We start from the raw sequence: 17,187 nt of genomic DNA on the forward strand, positions 1-17,187 counted from the left end.
TCAGAGCAGTATTTAAAGTACTCATCCTACAAAGACATACTCCTGTGTTTACCTTTATACACTGTGAGTAGTCCATTTACTTGAATAAGATATCATTATTTCTCTGTACTTAAAGTTAGTTTATTGAAAATGTGAAATAACTGGGGTTTCTCACATACTACTTGGGAACAAAAGAATTGTTATACCAGATGAGCATTCTGTCTAGTTCCATACCGTCTCTGACAATTGCCAGTACCAGATGCTTAAAAAGAAAGTGCACAAAATCCCATAGGAGACAATTATGGAATAACCTGGCTGTGGGGGAAATTTCTTTATAGCCTGTAAAATTCTTATCAAATGTAACTTGTTACAATGTTCTCATATCTATAAAAATGTCCAATTCTTTTTTGATTCCCACTAAATTCTTGGCCTCAATAATACCTTTTGCAAGTGAGTTCCACATGTTAATTATCAACTGTGTAGAACAACAGAGCACAGCAAAAAATCTGTTGCCTTTCAATTTGATTTAATGTTCCTTTTCACTTGCATTATGAGAAAGGGTAAATAGGAAACTATGATTTACCTTCATCACATTATTCACTATTGTCTATAACTCTCTCATATCTCTTCTTATTCATGTACTATCTAAACTGAATAGAGTCAGTCTTTTAAACTTTCTTCATACTATAATCTTTCCATATCTTGAACCCAACTTGTGGGAAAGTGCTGAGCTTTTAATGGTAGCCACTTTGAGCAATATTGTGGTGGCATATGATATCCATTTTTCCCCCTAGAAACAACTAAAAATAACAGAATTGTATATTAGTATAAAGATTTTCAGTCAACAGGAAAGTGGAATTGTTATAATTATTAATTATTATTAGAAGTCTTAATTAATATGCTACAATGGACTACGATATATTGTTCTTATTTCTAATTCATAACTGGAGAATAAAAATATACCTCTGATCTTTTTCTTCATATGTTGGTATATACCCATAATAATTTAGATAAATATATTATCCTACATTTCTTTATAGACATATAAATAAATTAGTATTTTTATACAGTTTGTATTTTTATGATTAGGAATTACATGTAGCCAGGGGCGGCTCTAGGCACCAGCGGGCCAAGCGCCCGCTTGGGGCGGCATCCTGGGGAGGGCGTCATTTGGCTCCGGTGGAGCTCCCGCCGGCATGCCCGCGGGAGCTCAACCGCGGAGCCGCGGGAAGACGAGACCCGCCGCAGTCATGCCTGCGGCAGGTCCACCGGAGCCTGGGACGAGCGGACCTGCCGCAGGCATGACTGCGGCGGGTCTCGTCTTCCCGCGGCTCCGCGGTTGAGCTCCCGCAGGCATGACTGCTCGTCCCGCCGGGCTCCGGTGGACCTGCCGCAGGCATGCCGGCGGGAGCTCCACCGGAGCCAAATGCCGCCCTCCCCAGGAAGCCGGAGCCACGGGAAGAGGGGACCCGCCGCGGGACTGGGGAAGGGCGGCGCAGCGCTCCGCGCTGCTTGGGGCAGCCTACTTTGTAGAGCCGCCCCTGCATGTAGCTCATTAAAGAAGCTAGAAACTGTACAGGAAAGAGACATCTACATGCATAGTGTAGGAAAATAAAAAATGTAATGCAACTCCTGCATTACTTTTTATGCGCTGATTCTGCAAAGGGATGCACAATGGTATAAATGTACAACAGCATGTCTCTCTCTGCAGGATTGAGGCTTACATTTCTATAATAGCAGTTTGTGTTTGTAAGCCTTATCAGTTTATATCTACAACAAATATTAAAAAGTAAGTTCAGCCAAATCGCATATATTGAAGAACAATTTTACTACAAGTTTTATTTTAAAAAATATTCCAATTCTGCACATAACTCCATTGAGGTGGACCCCTTGTGCCCAGGTGAACATAGCTGCAGGATTCATACTTCCATACTTCAGAATTTATTTACATAGACTAATTTTGCAAACACTTAATATTACATATATATTGGGATCACTGATATGAGAATACTCAGCATATACATTATGTGCAGTACCAAGTGTTTGCAATATTGGGACTATAATTAAAAATATCTGATGTACTGATATCCACACCCACCTCCATGGATATGTTTTAATTATAGCCACATACTCCACACACACACTGTGAAATAATTATTTGGAACCTTTCATGTTTAAATAAAACATTCTCCCTTTATAAAAGAACTTAATATTTTACTGAGTAATCAGATTCACATAGGTTTAAGAGAACAATGGTGATGCTTATATGTCTACAGCACTACGAACTAAAACAATTAACTTCTGTGATTTACTTAGCTAGGCATTGTAGTGTTCCTAAATTGAAACGAATTGGCAAGGGCTGACTAGAGTTACCAGAAGCTAGTCTACCAAAATATTTATTGAGCTGACACATTTTCTAAGACTACAGCTAGGCAGTCTTCCTGCCTCAGGGAGCTTCAAAATCCAATATTAAAGACAGGTGCTAAGGAGGCACTGGGAAGGCAGTGGGTAAGTGTGTGATTCCTTTTCCCTTATAATGTGATAAACACAGGAGAACCACTGTATCTCTATTATTTTTAAGTTTTAATCATACTGATATATCATACTGATAGTGCTTTCATTATGCAGTTATTTGCATATTCCATATTACCCAAATTGACATTATTGGGAAGAAGTGGTGAGTGCAAGACACTGGTAGTACAATTTATCAGAATATATTGTTCCTTGCAAACCATATTATGTCCTTAATCACAGTTAGGCCTTCTAAAAATAAAATGATATTCTGAAGTTGTGAATGTTCATAGACACCACTGATTATAAGATCTGACAAAGTAGGGTCCAACATGCAGTTTTCAACAAACTAAGCTAAACCCAAAGATCAGAGAATAACTAAATCAATAATATGCTGCAATGATACTTGCTCTACTTAGTAATACTAAATAATGATTAATATAATAAGCAAATCAGTATTTCTACTTAAAAAGTGACAGGTTAGTATCAACTAAAAGAGTGCACGAGAAAAGAAATTGGGTATTCAGTATAGAACTGAAACACTCAACACAACTTCTACAGTTCAGTCTAAATTTTTTGTAGGAAGGTGGGGGAGGAAGTTTATAATTGCAGCAGAACTCTTAATTACACATAATGAAGTATTATTCAGACTAAAACATAAATAGTGAAATTATATTTTGAAATTCAAAAAGTGTATGGATTTCTGAGTATAAGGTGGGGCAAGTTCATTCTAAGGGCTTGCAACAAAATTGGCATTTCATTTCAACATGACAACAGCATACTTGACAGCAGATTAGTTTAACATTGAGCATCCCAGCAAAACAGTTATCCATTTTAGAGTGCATAATAATTCATTGTTGCCCTTCACTGTACATTAAATGTCACCCATCATAGTGACAGGAATATAAAAACGATTGCAGTGTAGTCAGAAGCCAAGATGAGAGCTGTTAATGCAGGCACTTTGGACATGGTCTTTGTAACCTCACTAAACCATCAGAATACCATGTTCAAAAAGAGTGCAATGTTTTCTCTCAAGCATTTACAAATCTGAAAGTAGAATGCATTTTAAATAACAAAATCAAGCAATTGAGATTTCATTCGTAAAATTAAACCAGTGGTTTACATGGTGGCATTCACTTTCATGAGTTTTGCCAAAAACACATTCAAATTTTCTAATATTTTGAGCATTTTATTTAAATTTAGTGAATCCTTTTCTAATACTTTTGTGGAATTCTGATACTGATACAAATAGTCATGTGATTTCAAAATAACATCCTAAGAGCTGTTCTTTGTATATACTACCATTCAAAATCATATCCATATAACTGGACCAAATCCTCAGCTTCTTACTCTGCTTTTACAAAATTCTTATTCAGGCAAAGCCCCACTCAAACCAGTATGAGTTTGGCCTGAGAAAATACAGAGTATTATGTGCCAACATCTCTCTCTTTAATTGTATCATGGCTCCAATTCAGTAAGGTACCTAAGCACATATTTAATTTCAAGCAAGGGATTAGTCCCATTGGCTTTCTTGGACAACTCACATACTTAAAATAAGGTTTTTTGGTACGCCAATCAATTGAGGCCTTCAGTTCTGTTTTAAGGAAAATGTAGAGAGGATTTTTGATAGATTAAATCTACTATGAAACATGATGAAGGTCAAGTTATCCCAGATGTGGGAGCACTCTTAACTCCTGTTGACTTCAGATGGTATTAAGGGAGTTCAGCCTCTTGTAGTTATGGCCCCCCAATGCATACTCGTGAAAGTCCATCTGCAATCTAAGGAGACATGCTTATATATCAATTAATTGCTCATGACCTGCATTTCCTCCGTCTCTGCAGCAAAACGATCACAAAATATCTGACTGAAATATTGCCAACAGTAAAACAAACAAAACTCTTTACCGAGCCTATCAAAAATATTTCAGGCCCAATCCACTCCAACTAAAGACACTGAAAGGTTTGCCACTGACTTCAGTGTGAGCACTATAGGCCTACCATCTCGGCTCTAATGCTAGATTGCTATCAGATTGCTAAATTGTCCCAACATTTTCCATAATTCTGTTATTCTTCTCAGTATTGCTCCATCACAACATAGTCAATATGTTTATGGAGATTTCAATAACTCTCACATTGTCTTTTGAATGTGCGTTTTTTCTTTGAGCAAAGACCCTGAGTTAATAAAGTACTTAAGCATGTATCTAACTTTACATTCATGAGTAGTCTCAATGAAGTCAATGGGACTATATATGTGCCTGTGTTGAGGGGCTTTGTTGAACTGGGGCCTAAATAATGAGTAGGACTAAGCAAGCACAACTTTCTTTTATTTCAAGATGAGCAACTGCTTGTCTGCTCTCAGGATTAGGTTCAAACTGCTTAAGAAGCTAACATCTGGTTGACATGTATAGAAATCCATTCTCTTCCATAAAGTGAGCTCCTAATCTTTCCCACCTGCCTTTATCATGGTTGACAGGAGGCATGGTGGCACTAGCCCTCTCACCCATTACCTTGGCTTTATCTTTGATTCAATCCTCCCTTTTGCCCCAATCATGCAGACTGTGTCTAAAACTTGCTTTTTCCTGCACAACATATGCAAGATCTAACTTTTTCTCTCCATCCACACTGCCAAAACTCTTGTCTGGGCCCATATCGTCTCATGACTTGACTCCTTCTCTCTGGCCTCAATACCTGCAATCTCACCCTTACTGAAAGCCATTCAAAATACCAATTCTTAACTCATCTGCTTGATTTACCATTCCGACTCTTTCATTCCCATCTTTTAGTACCTACCCTGGCTCTTCTTATTTCACTGCACGTATAAACATCTTGTCCATATCTTCCAAGTCTTTCATAATTTATCCCCACTTTAACTATTTGCTCAAATATCTTACCACTAGATTAAAATCGCCTTCACTCCATCATATATGCTAGCCTCAATACCCTGCTTCTTCTACAAGCACCTTCGGACTTTCTTCCATGGAACCTGTGATGAGGTGTCCACAGGGCTGGCCCACAACATTTTGGCACCTGTGGTGGAGAGCTCAAATGACGCCCCCATGCCCCTTCGCTTGAGCCAAAACTTTGAAAGGTCTCAATTCTTCCTTCTTCCTGTTCCACTCCTCTCATGGTACTGTTCTGCTACCTACCCCATTAAAGTAGAACTAACAACTTAAAATGTCTTGTTCAAAAATTTTAAGTAACACTTAACTTTCAAACGCCTGAACAGCAAATGAAACTTTTCTTGTCTGCATAGTTAACACTGGCATTTTTATCTATTTGAATAATCAAAGTGGTGCTTTCCATGCCTTCTTGGTTGCAAAGATTTTAACTGCTTCCTGAAGATCCATAGTCTGGGCCACCTCATGTTCTATTAAGATGATTGCAAGGCCGACCAGCCTCTCCTGTGTAATTGTGAAGCATAGATGTGTTTTTATTAACTTCAGCTTAGAGAAGCTGCGTTCTCCACTGGCAACTGTTACAGGAAGTGTTAGAAGTATGCGCTGAGCAACAAAAACATTTGGAAAGAGGGTGGTCATCTTATTTGTGCACATATATTCCAGAATAGCCTTTGGAGTTGATCCTGCTGAAATGTATCTTGAAAGGGCTTTCAGTTCATCACCTAAATCACTCGCATCAATATCGCGCATGTCATCATGTGTCAACATTGTCTCTAGTGCCCTGCATTGTTGGTGTAGGTCTTCTTCAGGTATAGAGAGGAGTTTTGGAATATCATACAACATCCCAAATATACTGCTGTGTTCCTTGAGCTGCATGAAACATTCTTCAACTGACTGTATTGCAAAATCTAGCACCTGGTTAAAGAATTCAACTTTGAACTGTTGTTTGGGGTCTCTTATGGGATTATCCTGTGCCTTGTAATCAAAATGTCATCTTCTTCAGTGACTCTTGCATTCTTGAATGGGTGGGAAAATAGATTCAATGTGAAGTTCCTCTGCCAACTTCTATGCACTCTTCAGAATGTTGTGAAATCCCTCATCTGACCGGTAAGACTGTAGGTATGACTTTGCTTTGTCCAGTTGTTCCATTGCTCCACATATATCAAGGTCAACACCTTGGAGTCTCTTGCTTACAACATTTATTTCAAACAGTATGTCATGCCACAACACTAAGCCACACAGAAATTTGAAGTTATGTATGTTTCTGGTGATTCCATTTCCCTCTGCCACACTTCTCCCATGAACAGTTCCTGTCATAGCATTATCCTCCATAATGGCAACTATGGCATCATCTATCTTCCCAATTTGGTGTTTATAGGCTTTATCACCTCCACTCGACTTTCCCATTGTGTGGCACTCAGTGATTTCAGTGTCAGGGAGGATGTTACCAGATGTTGCTTCAAAATTTGCCATCGATGAGTTGATGCAGAGAAAAATACATAGATGCTTTGAATTACATTAAAAAATTCAGCAGCCTCACGAGAAGCTGATGCTGCATCACTGACTACCAAGTTCCATGAATGAGAACTTCATGGAACAAAAAAAGCTTGAGGGTATAACTCTTGGATCCATGTCTGCACTTCTCTGTTCTTTCCTCTCATCTTGGCACCATAATCATAGCCCTGACCTCTCATGTCAGGTATCGCAATTCCCGTATCTTCCAGCTTTTTAAGAAGCACATTTGTTATACCAGCTCCTGTGGTATCATCAATGTCAATAAATTCTAGAAAATGCTCTCTGACAGTGACCATTGCAGGGACATTTTCACTAGGTTCTGCTGTTGTTACAAAATGCACCATTAAAGTAATTTGTTCTGTATGGCTGCTGTCAGGTGTGCAGTCCAGAATAAGAGACTAATATCCTGATGACTTCAGATCTGCCACAATCTTCTGTTTTGTTGCCAGTAACTGTATGATCTCATTTTGAATTGTTTTTTGAAGGTAGTGAGGTGTGTATTCTTGGGTAGTGACTCTTCTTAGATACTCCTGGACAGGGGCGGCTCTAGGCACCAGCAAACCAAGCTGGTGCCTAGGGCGGCCAAATCTAGGGGGCGGCAGGCTGGGCTGGTGGACCTGCCGCAGTCATGCCTGCGGGAGGTCCACCGGAGCCGCGGACGACCGGACCTGCCGCAGGCATGACTGCGGAGGGGGTGCTCGTCCCGCGGCTCGGCTGGACCTCCCGCAGTCATGCCTGCGGCAGGTCCGCTCGTCCCGGGGCTCCGGTGGACCTGCCGCGGGAGCTCAACCAGAGCCGCGGGAAGAGGGGACCCGCCGCGGGACCGAGGAAGGGCGGCGCAGCACACCGCGCTGCCTGGGGCAGCCTAATTTCTAGAGCCGCCCCTGCTCCTGGAGTACAGCATCAAACTCAGCCATCAGCTCCACAATTTTAATGATGTTTCCATTGTTTGGCACATACAGCTGATCTTAAGTGCCACACAGTGCTAGGTTTTGAATAGCAAGCATTCTCACAATGGCAATGAGCCTTTTCAGAACATTTTGGCAGTAAAGAGACTCTGATGCAATCTTCTCTTGATGCTGATCATCTATGGTGGCCTTTAACCTTAGTCTCATCTCAAGCTCTTTCCACCTATGGAATACTCTCTGGTGATTTGCTGCCTTCTAGTGGCATGCTAGATTTCTAGCCAGATTTTTCCAATCCTTTGTTCCTGAAGAACCCAATGTGGCTGGAACATTAGACTGGAAGAGTTTGCAACAAAAACAGTATGCAGCATTCTGGGTTTTTGAGTACATAAGCCATGGCCTTTCCACTTCATCACCATTGGGGATTTCATGCCAGTAACATGTTGTATGGAAACTTCTATTTTCATTGTCTTTGGAGAACATGAAGTTTTTCACTTGTTGTGACCCATGCAGTACAAGGAAGTCCCTCAGGCTACTGTTTAAGTGTGTCCACACTCCTGGATCATCTAGACTTAAGGAACTAAACTCAGCAGCAGCTGTTTCTTGTGCCTCTATCACAATCTTCTCTGATCTACACTTTTCTTCAGGAATGTGCATGATTACATACATTTGAGATGGAGATATGGATGCTGAACGCTGACTAACTGGAAGATCAGGCATCTCCACACCATTCATGTCCTCACTGGGGCCGGAAGGCTCACCGTGAAAATTTGTGTCTATGTATCTCAGGAGAGCTCCTTCCTACTTAGATAGAGAAGCTTCCTTTGCTTTTTTTCTTTTTCTGAATGCTGCCCCAGAGGGGTGTTTTCTTCTTTCACTCATGACTGCTGTTCTGTGCCAGCTATAGTGGCTCTCAACACTCAGTTGAAGGGGACAAATAAGCAGGCTGGTAGCAGGGCCTGAGTGAGGGAAGATATCAGCGTCTTAAGGGCCTAACTGGCTCCTGCTATTTCAGTTGGCTGCCTGTTCTCCTCAAATGGGTTCAGGGAAGCAGCAGGAAACAGGAAGCTCCCTGAGAAGCTGGTGTTAATCAGTCCAGGCTCATGGTGGTGCTAGAGAGGAACATAAGAGGCTCCTCCTCCTCTCCTGCTGCTTTCTGTTATTCCCTCTCACCCTCTCCTGCCTGCCTATTATGTCTCTTGTGCCCTCCTTCCTCCAGCACAGCACTCCACCATCTCTGTGCATCTAGAGCAGAGAGAATACATATGCACCAGCAGCAGACAATTTTCTACACTCTGGGTCCTAGTGGCACCCCCCCACCCCAGTCTGGCACCTGAGGCATCCGCCTCAGTTCACTTCACGGTAAGGCCAGTGCTGGGTGTCCACCCCACACAAGGCAGAGCAGGTTGTTATGGCAATTTACCTGATACAGCGCACCTTGGGGAGAGGCAGACCCTAAAAGCTTAATTGATGAAGTCCAGCTCAGGAGGAGCAGGCTGAGCTAGCATAAACCCAACAAGCTGAGGCCAGAAAAGGGTGGTATGGAAAGTAGTCTGAACTCACTCTCAAGGAGAAGGGAGCTGTGCTTGGGGCTATAGAGTCCGGCAAGAAACCAAAGACAGGAGTAGTCTACAGTTACTTCCTAGGAGGAGGGGGTTTGGGCTGGTAAGCCCAGAGGAGGAGACCAGAAGATACAGCAGGGAAATAGCTACAGGGGCTGGGGAAAAGGAAACTGGAGTTGCTAGACATAGGGCTGGAACCTGGAGTGGTGAGGCCTGGGTTGCCCTACCAGCCTCTGGAAAAGTGACATAGGGCCTGGACTGGAAGACTGTGTGGAATGGCAAGTGGACAGTTGACCCTGTTGGACTCTGATACCCTGGAAGGGGAGGAATATAGTTACCTGGCTGGAGGGTTGAGTTACAAACGGGAATCTTTGCATTCCTGGCAAGCAAAGAGGTGTGAGCAATATGTTGCAAGTGGGGGTGAGGGGACATCAGACGTGAGTAGAACCAATCTCCAGACCTAGCCACAAAGAGGCACCCAATGGTGAATGAACCCCATGACAGTCCCCTTAAGTGTGGTAAAAGCTCCCAGCCAAAATCTATAAAGCTACCTCTATAAATCTATCCTCTACTCTTTCCAGTCCCTCTGCAAAGCTCCCTTGTTCTGTAATGCTGACAGAAAACTGTGGTCTGATCATGGTTAGGCAGGTTGCGAGCTATGATTTCTTACTCCATCAGGATAGGTAGTGCCTATTTTTGTGAGCCTGTTTTCATCCCTGCTCTGGCCAGATTGTTCATCTAATGAACTTGTTTCTTCTTGTTTAGATGTGAACTCTCTGGGGGGCAGAGACTGTCATTTAGTTTGTGTTTATAACATCCATAGCAAAACAGGTGCTAGAACAATTTTTATAGTGGGCCGCTGATGATGGAAACCATCTATCTGGTGTCTGTTATTACTACTTCATGCCAGAAGGTGTGGCAGTATCTCCAGTATCCCTAGTTCAAGCACCACTGTAGCAAAATGAGGCCCAAACCAGGTTGTCTTTTGAGTTACCATAATGTGAATGTTAAACATCATCTACTCCTTGAAAATAAAAATGTGTTACAAGATCACTGGGAGCCCAATTAGGTTCTCAGAATCAGTAGGTCTGAATCTCCACTGTCTTATACCTATTGTAGTCATTTACACCTGTGGACACAAAATACTACCATTCTAGTTGGTTAGCAAGTACAAATGACTGCAGAAGGTGAAAACTATGGCAAATCAGTTGCAGTGTGCATATGCAATTCCCACTGACTTTAATGAGGCTTATCTGCAAGCAAAATTGGGCTCTCTGAAGGAACAAAAGACAAAAGGTTTTAGATCTCTTCCACATAGGAGCCTTTGATATCAACATCAACATCTTTATCTAATTAAAAGTTACATTTGAAGCAATGTGAAAATTCCTCTCATTAACAGTAAATGAAGGGCGCCCTGACTAGGATTTTGACAAGATTAACTACCACCTCTACACTAAGATGCCTGTTTAGAAGAAAGATGTGGAGGATAAATATGACTAATTAGAACTCCCTTTTCCAGCTGTTTTGGTGGCTTGACATTATCTTTGCGTGCTCCATAAGCACAGTGAAACAATGCAATGTAGAAATTTCTGTTAACTGCTCCCATTTTTCTTTTGGACAGGACTCATCGGTTACATTGTGTCAGCCACAAAACCTGACTTTTCAAAGGGTTACTTAGAATTTCTTTACTAGAATCTTTGAGCCCAGATCATATAATAAACTAGACCTTCCCCACTCCCATAGCCACCGAACAAACAAATTTTGCTCCAGACAGTAATAAGGCTCTCATTAAAGAAACTACTGTAGTTACGTCTGGCTGAAAATTGTCTTGCAACATGGTGATGGAGGGCACTATGCTATAGGAACAATATCTTATGATTCCAAGCAAAATAAATAGAAGTGTGCATAATATTTGTTGTGGACAAGGATGCTGAAGTCCCTGCTAAAGATTTGGGAGCCATATACTACTCCATGGTTATGAATCACATTGAGGAGACAAATGCCCTGATTTTGTAGAGTTTGAGGGGATGGAAAGGGAAATAATCTACAAAGTGAATTCCTTCTGCCTACCATTATCTCCTCCATGATTACAATGCAGAAGCTCTGCTTCATTCTCTGAGGAAATAGAGAACTGGAAAGGGGGCTGTAAGACTTAAGATGATAGCAGCCCCATATGGCATGATCCACTGTCTGAGCAGTGAAATTATGTAACTGATCACAGCAGTAACTCCACCACCTCCAGGACTTTCAGAATCTGGGATGAGGTTTATGTATGTGCTTGTGACTTTACTGGACTAGGGACTATCTGATGCCACGCGTGTAATAATTCACCATGCTAAAATACATTATACTATTAATGAACAAAAACTAAAGAACCTCTACAGAACCTTTTAATCAAACAAAAGCAATCATTTTAACTAGATCCACTAAATCGATGCAGCTGCATTGAGTGCAGCAGCGCTGATTTAGCTCCATAGTGAAGACCAGCCCTGAGTGAGAACGAGTGAACTGAGGCTTCTGAAAGAAAGCCAGAGACAACTGCTTCAGTAGCAGCACTGGAAAGTCAACTACAATCTTCTTTCTTCTGAGTCACTTCAGAACTATCTTAATGATGCCACAGAGGCTGAATCTAGGATGCATGATGCTTTGCTGACTGCTCCTGCTCTAAATCCTTGAATTCATGAGTTGAAAACTGCTGTCTATAGATAGTAAGGAGGCCATGTTGCTAATGGGGCTGAGTCAGAAAGATGAATACTACTGCACCTGCTGTTTTTCAGTAGGATTGTCCTGGTGAATCAGGAGGGGAATGTTCCTATTACTCCTGATGTTGGACAGCAGGATCTTTCTGCCTCTACTGAATTCCATCCTGTCATTGGTTGAATCTGACTTCTTTCTCCAGGTCTTTTGAGTTGACATAATCAATGGACACATCTTGTTTTTGTTTGTTTTTTCAATTTTTTAAAAATAATAGTTCTCTAAATTTTGCTATTTTTACGCTAAACTGATGGTAAGATTGATATAAAATTATATCATGCTTATGGGTAATGACTGGAAAGAGGAATTTATGAAGTTTGTTTTTAATGTGTACTTGGCTGGTGAAGGTACTAATGTGGTTTCCAGCAGCGAGGTCAAAGCAAACTGCAATTTTATTGTAAACAATAGCACTGTCTCATCCAGACAAGATACACATTACATGTATTTGGACACTTGGCTATACACAATTACTTTTTACTGAGAAAAGAAACATAAGATGCTATCGTCACTGGTGATCTAATAAAGTTAGTTTCAAGGGTCTGTACTAGCAGAAAGAAGGGCAGACTCCTTTGCTATCCATCAGCTATCCAAGCAGTCCTAAGTTCATATGAATCCAGAAACCAAGGTGCAATGCCTACAATCTAAAAATACTCAAGGTTGTCCTACAAGAATATTTCCCAGTCTCAACTTCTTTCATGTTGCTTCTTCTCTTTTGTCTAAAAAGGAGGCTGCTGCTTCTTGCTATTTTGATCAGGATTTTGCATAACGTATTATTCACTCTCCGCTTCCAAGGATTTATGTCTGTCTTTTCATCAAGGTGAGATTTAAAAAAAAACAACAAAAAACATGATACATTTTAGCCCCACATAAGGCTTGTGTGTTTGTCACTTTACATGGCTGGTACCTGACAGTTCTTGAATCATTTTTCTTCTACTCAAACCTAGAGATCATTTTTATTCCAAAAGTCAGATCAATGGAATAACCTTATTAACACCAACTTCTTCATGGGTGAACATTGTGACACCAAAGAGCTAAAGATGTCTAATAAAGTCCTGATAAGAGGCTAGTCCAATTACACAAAGTACAGACTACTGTATTTCTAGGGTTCACTGATGCTGAGCAAGTATAAACCCTAGAAATGTGTCAGTCAACCTAAGGAGGGTGGAATTCCATCATACCACTGCTTCAGGTGGTTGTAGGGAAGTTGGGAACTCTATGCACTGTGTAAGACCAGAAGAAATGGATATGCATTTTTCATCAATGCCAAGTATAATGGTGGCTTTCACATCTCTATTGAGGAAGTCCTTCACTACCTTTATGTCAAGACAGTGTGCCATGCAGGATACACGTGGGAAATAGCTGTCACACACAGCCAAAACATGTGAAAGGCAATAGTCAAGGGAGAGAGGTGGCTGTCAAATATTCTTCTACGACAACATGCAATTTATCCAACAATGTTTTTCTATATATTGCTTGTCATATCCACGTATGAATTAGGGGTGTGCTGGTGAATTAATGCTTGCCTTTGTGGGGACACTCAGGAAAATTACTCTAAATTAACTAAAGATGTGAATTTAAAGTGGATTATTTCAACTGCATTAAACATAAGAACATAAGAACATACTGGGTCAGACCAAAGGTCCATCTAGCCCAGTATCCTGTCTTCCTACAGCGGCCAATGCCAGGAACTCTAGAGGGAATGAACAGAACAGGTAATCATCAAGGGATCCGTTCCCTGTCGCCCATTCCCAGCTTCTGGCAAAAAGAGGCTAGGGACACCATCCCTGCCCACCCTGGCTACTAGCCATTAATGGACCTATCCTCCATGAATTTATCTAGTTCTTTTTTTAACCCTGTTATAGTCTTGGCCTTCACAACATCCTCTGGCAAGGAGTTCCACAGGTTGACTATGTGTTGTGTGAAGAAATACTTCCTTTTGTTTGTTTTAAACCTGCTGCCTATTAATTTCATTTGGTGGCCCCTAGTTCTTGTATTATGAGAAGGAGTAAACAACACTTACTTATTTACTTTTTTCACACCAGTCATGATTTTATAGACCTCTATCATACCCTTACTCATCTCTTTTCCGAGCTGAAAAGTCTTAGTCTTATTAATCTCTCCTCATATGGCAGCCATTCCATACTCCTAATAATTTTGTTGCCCTTTTCTGAACCTTTTCCAATTCCAATATATCTTTTTTGAGATGGGGCGACCACATTTGCACACAGTATTCAAGATGTGGACGTATCATGGACTTATATAAAGGCAATATGATAATTTCTGTCTTATTATCTATCCCTTTCTTAATAATTCCCAACATTCTGTTTGCTTTTTTGACTGCCACTGCACATTGAGTGGATGTTTGCAGAGAACTATCCACAATGACTCCAAGATCTCTTTCTTGCGTGGTAACAGCTACTTTAGACCCCATCATTTTATATGTATAGTTGCTATTATGTTTTCCAATGTGCATTACTTTGCATTTACCAACAGTGAATTTCATCTGCCATTTTGTTGCCCAGTCACCCAATTTTGAGACTCCTGTGTAGACACTTTCATTTAGAAATAAAGTGGCCTTAATTTGGTTTTCTTTCATTCACTTCAAAAATTAAAGAAAGCCCATAGATTGACATGGATAATGTTGCTAAGGCTGAGACAATGTGCACTAATGGAAGTGTAACAGCAGATTAGCCATGTAACCATGGTCTGACCTTGTAACTTTTAAGGCTGTGCCCTACTGAAGCATTCACTGCTTGGCAACGTTTTGGCTCATTTTTTTTTCTTTTTGGACAGGAGGGTAAAAATAGTAACCCATTATCTTTCAGAATCCCTTATCTTCACATCAGGAACCTGCACCTCTGCAGGACAGCTAATATTACACAATAGGAACTAGGGGTCACCTGGCAGTATTTTTATCCCTTGTTATATCTCTTGGCAAAGCCTGGGATGTTGCATCATTGGATATCTCCTGCAGACATTAGAAGGGGTATTTATGGCATTGACCTGTCTCAAAAAAGGCTGCACATGCCCTGATAAAATGTGATATGTTAACAAGGAAAAGTTTCCTTCACATGAGCTATGAAGCGCCTCTCTTTTTTCCCTCTGAGCATATACGTGATTATCAATCATTGGGTTTGCTTGATTTTGCATAGACAAGGTACCCAACTGGTGATAGTTAAGTGTGGACTTGACTATCGGATACCTCAGGCAAGCAGCCTCATGTTAATGGAAATGTAGGCACTCACAATTTCAGATTTTACGCTTTAACAGATGCTGTACTTTGTGTTGTGCAATGATGGTTATTGCCTATGTGGATCTCTTCTGAGAGCATCATAGGACTCCCTAGCACTCTTATTGCTCTCTTGTTCCACTAGTAGTAGTATCCATCCTTCTCCATGTTACAGGTCATACTTTATTTGGTAACACTGCAGGAAAAAAGGTTCAAATACTACACTAGGGAGAGAGTGCCATGCATTTTTCTACTAGAATTATGTGTGCTAGGGAACAGAAAAAAATGCTGGTTTTCCTAAGCTCGGTTACTGTCATCATCTCTCCATTGGAAAAATAAACTGAGTCATCTGCAGAGGAGCCCTCCTCCTCCTATGACTACCCAAGAACAATATTCACCAAATGGGAAAGACTATCCTTATACCTTGGCTTCTTTCTTTTCCCAGTCATCAATTCAAAGATTGCTGTGGTCTGATTCTAGCAGAAGACTTGTGGTGTCAATGTTAGGACTATCTAGTGTCTTCTCATTGAGCCCTAAATGTTTTTTTAAGCACACTTCACTCCTCTTTCACACTAGTATTCTGCATACTGCTCTTGTTTATTGTGTGTGCCAAAGACTAATAGAAGCTGAAAATGTGCCTGGATTACTGTTTTAGCTAACATAGCAAAAGGGCAGAATTTGCAAACCTTTCCCCAAACTGGGGCAGAGCACCAGTACAGACACTACTTTTCAGAGCTGACTGCACCTTTTCCAATAGGGAATGTGATATGCAGCTATGGTTATCATATTTGGTGATGGAGGTGATGGAATCTGAGAGACTATCAAAGATAAACAGAAAATACTGCTGTGTGGGGGATGATAGCACAGTTAACACTGCAGTCCCCACACACAACTCCAGCCAGAGGATGGATATCAAGGCCATTAATCAAATGAAACAAAGAATATGAGGACTACACCCTTTACAGCTAAACACAATCAAATATAGAGACTATTGTGAAAAATTGATTGCTGTGAATGATAATATACTGTCAAAGTGAATTTCATGGTATATACAGACTGTTTTTTGTAGTCACCTAGCTGCAGCAGAGTGACAGAAAACTGGAGACCATTAAACTCAAATACTTAGCTAATATGACATTTACACATATGTATATAGGAATGATGGGACACTTAATATAACATTCTCCAGCAGCCCCTACCATACGCCTGGGACTAAACCCTCACACACAATTACTTAACTATTGCAAGTTCTATGAGACGACCGTGGTGAATGATTACTCAGGCAGAGTCCCTGCATTGAAAATGAATGCTGTTAAGCACAGTGAGGCACAGAGCCAGCTCAATCCTTAGCAAGCCATAAACTCAGAAAATGGAAGCAGACAAGAAAACAAACTCACTATTTCAAAGACCAAAGCAATACAACCATGTGATTCACCAGATTGCCACTCAGGAGGCTGCATTAGTTAAGACAGTTCAATCACAGGATCCTCAGTAAAGGGATTGCTGGGAGGAGCTTTGGATCCTGGGACAGAAGACGTTATTTCTGTAATCAAAGAGATCCTGAAAATCACTGCAACTGGTATCTTTGTGGCAGTGAAACACACTGATGCAAAATGAGAGATCAAAAACAGAGATACTGCACCACAAAAACTATCACAACACAAGATTAGTTGACACCTTCCACCAACACTATTATTAGGAGGGAAATGTTAATACTCATGAACAACAGGGCCTCAAAAAGAAAAAAAAAAACAGCCTGATTGCAGATGACTGCCTACTTGAATGTTACTTAGATAAAGTAAAGACAGGTATATTGTGGGATACGGGTGCCCAAA

General features: G+C 40.9%; 1 protein-coding gene across 4 annotated transcripts in view; it reads right to left on the reverse strand.

Moving 5' to 3' along the window:
- The window catches only part of GRIK2 (glutamate ionotropic receptor kainate type subunit 2), a 591,552-nt gene that overhangs the window by 166,056 nt on the left and 408,309 nt on the right, over nucleotides 1-17,187 (reverse strand). Inside the window, exon 14 of one of the 4 annotated variants that reach the window (XR_005596176.1) lies at nucleotides 563-779. The exons of the other annotated variants lie outside the window; for them this stretch is intronic. The gene's annotated coding sequence lies outside the window, so the exon portion shown is untranslated. The remainder of the gene's footprint in view (nucleotides 1-562; nucleotides 780-17,187) is intronic. 4 annotated transcript variants of the gene reach the window in all.

Source organism: Mauremys reevesii, linkage group 3 (assembly GCF_016161935.1).
Source record: "Mauremys reevesii isolate NIE-2019 linkage group 3, ASM1616193v1, whole genome shotgun sequence".
NCBI lineage: Eukaryota > Metazoa > Chordata > Testudines > Geoemydidae > Mauremys > Mauremys reevesii.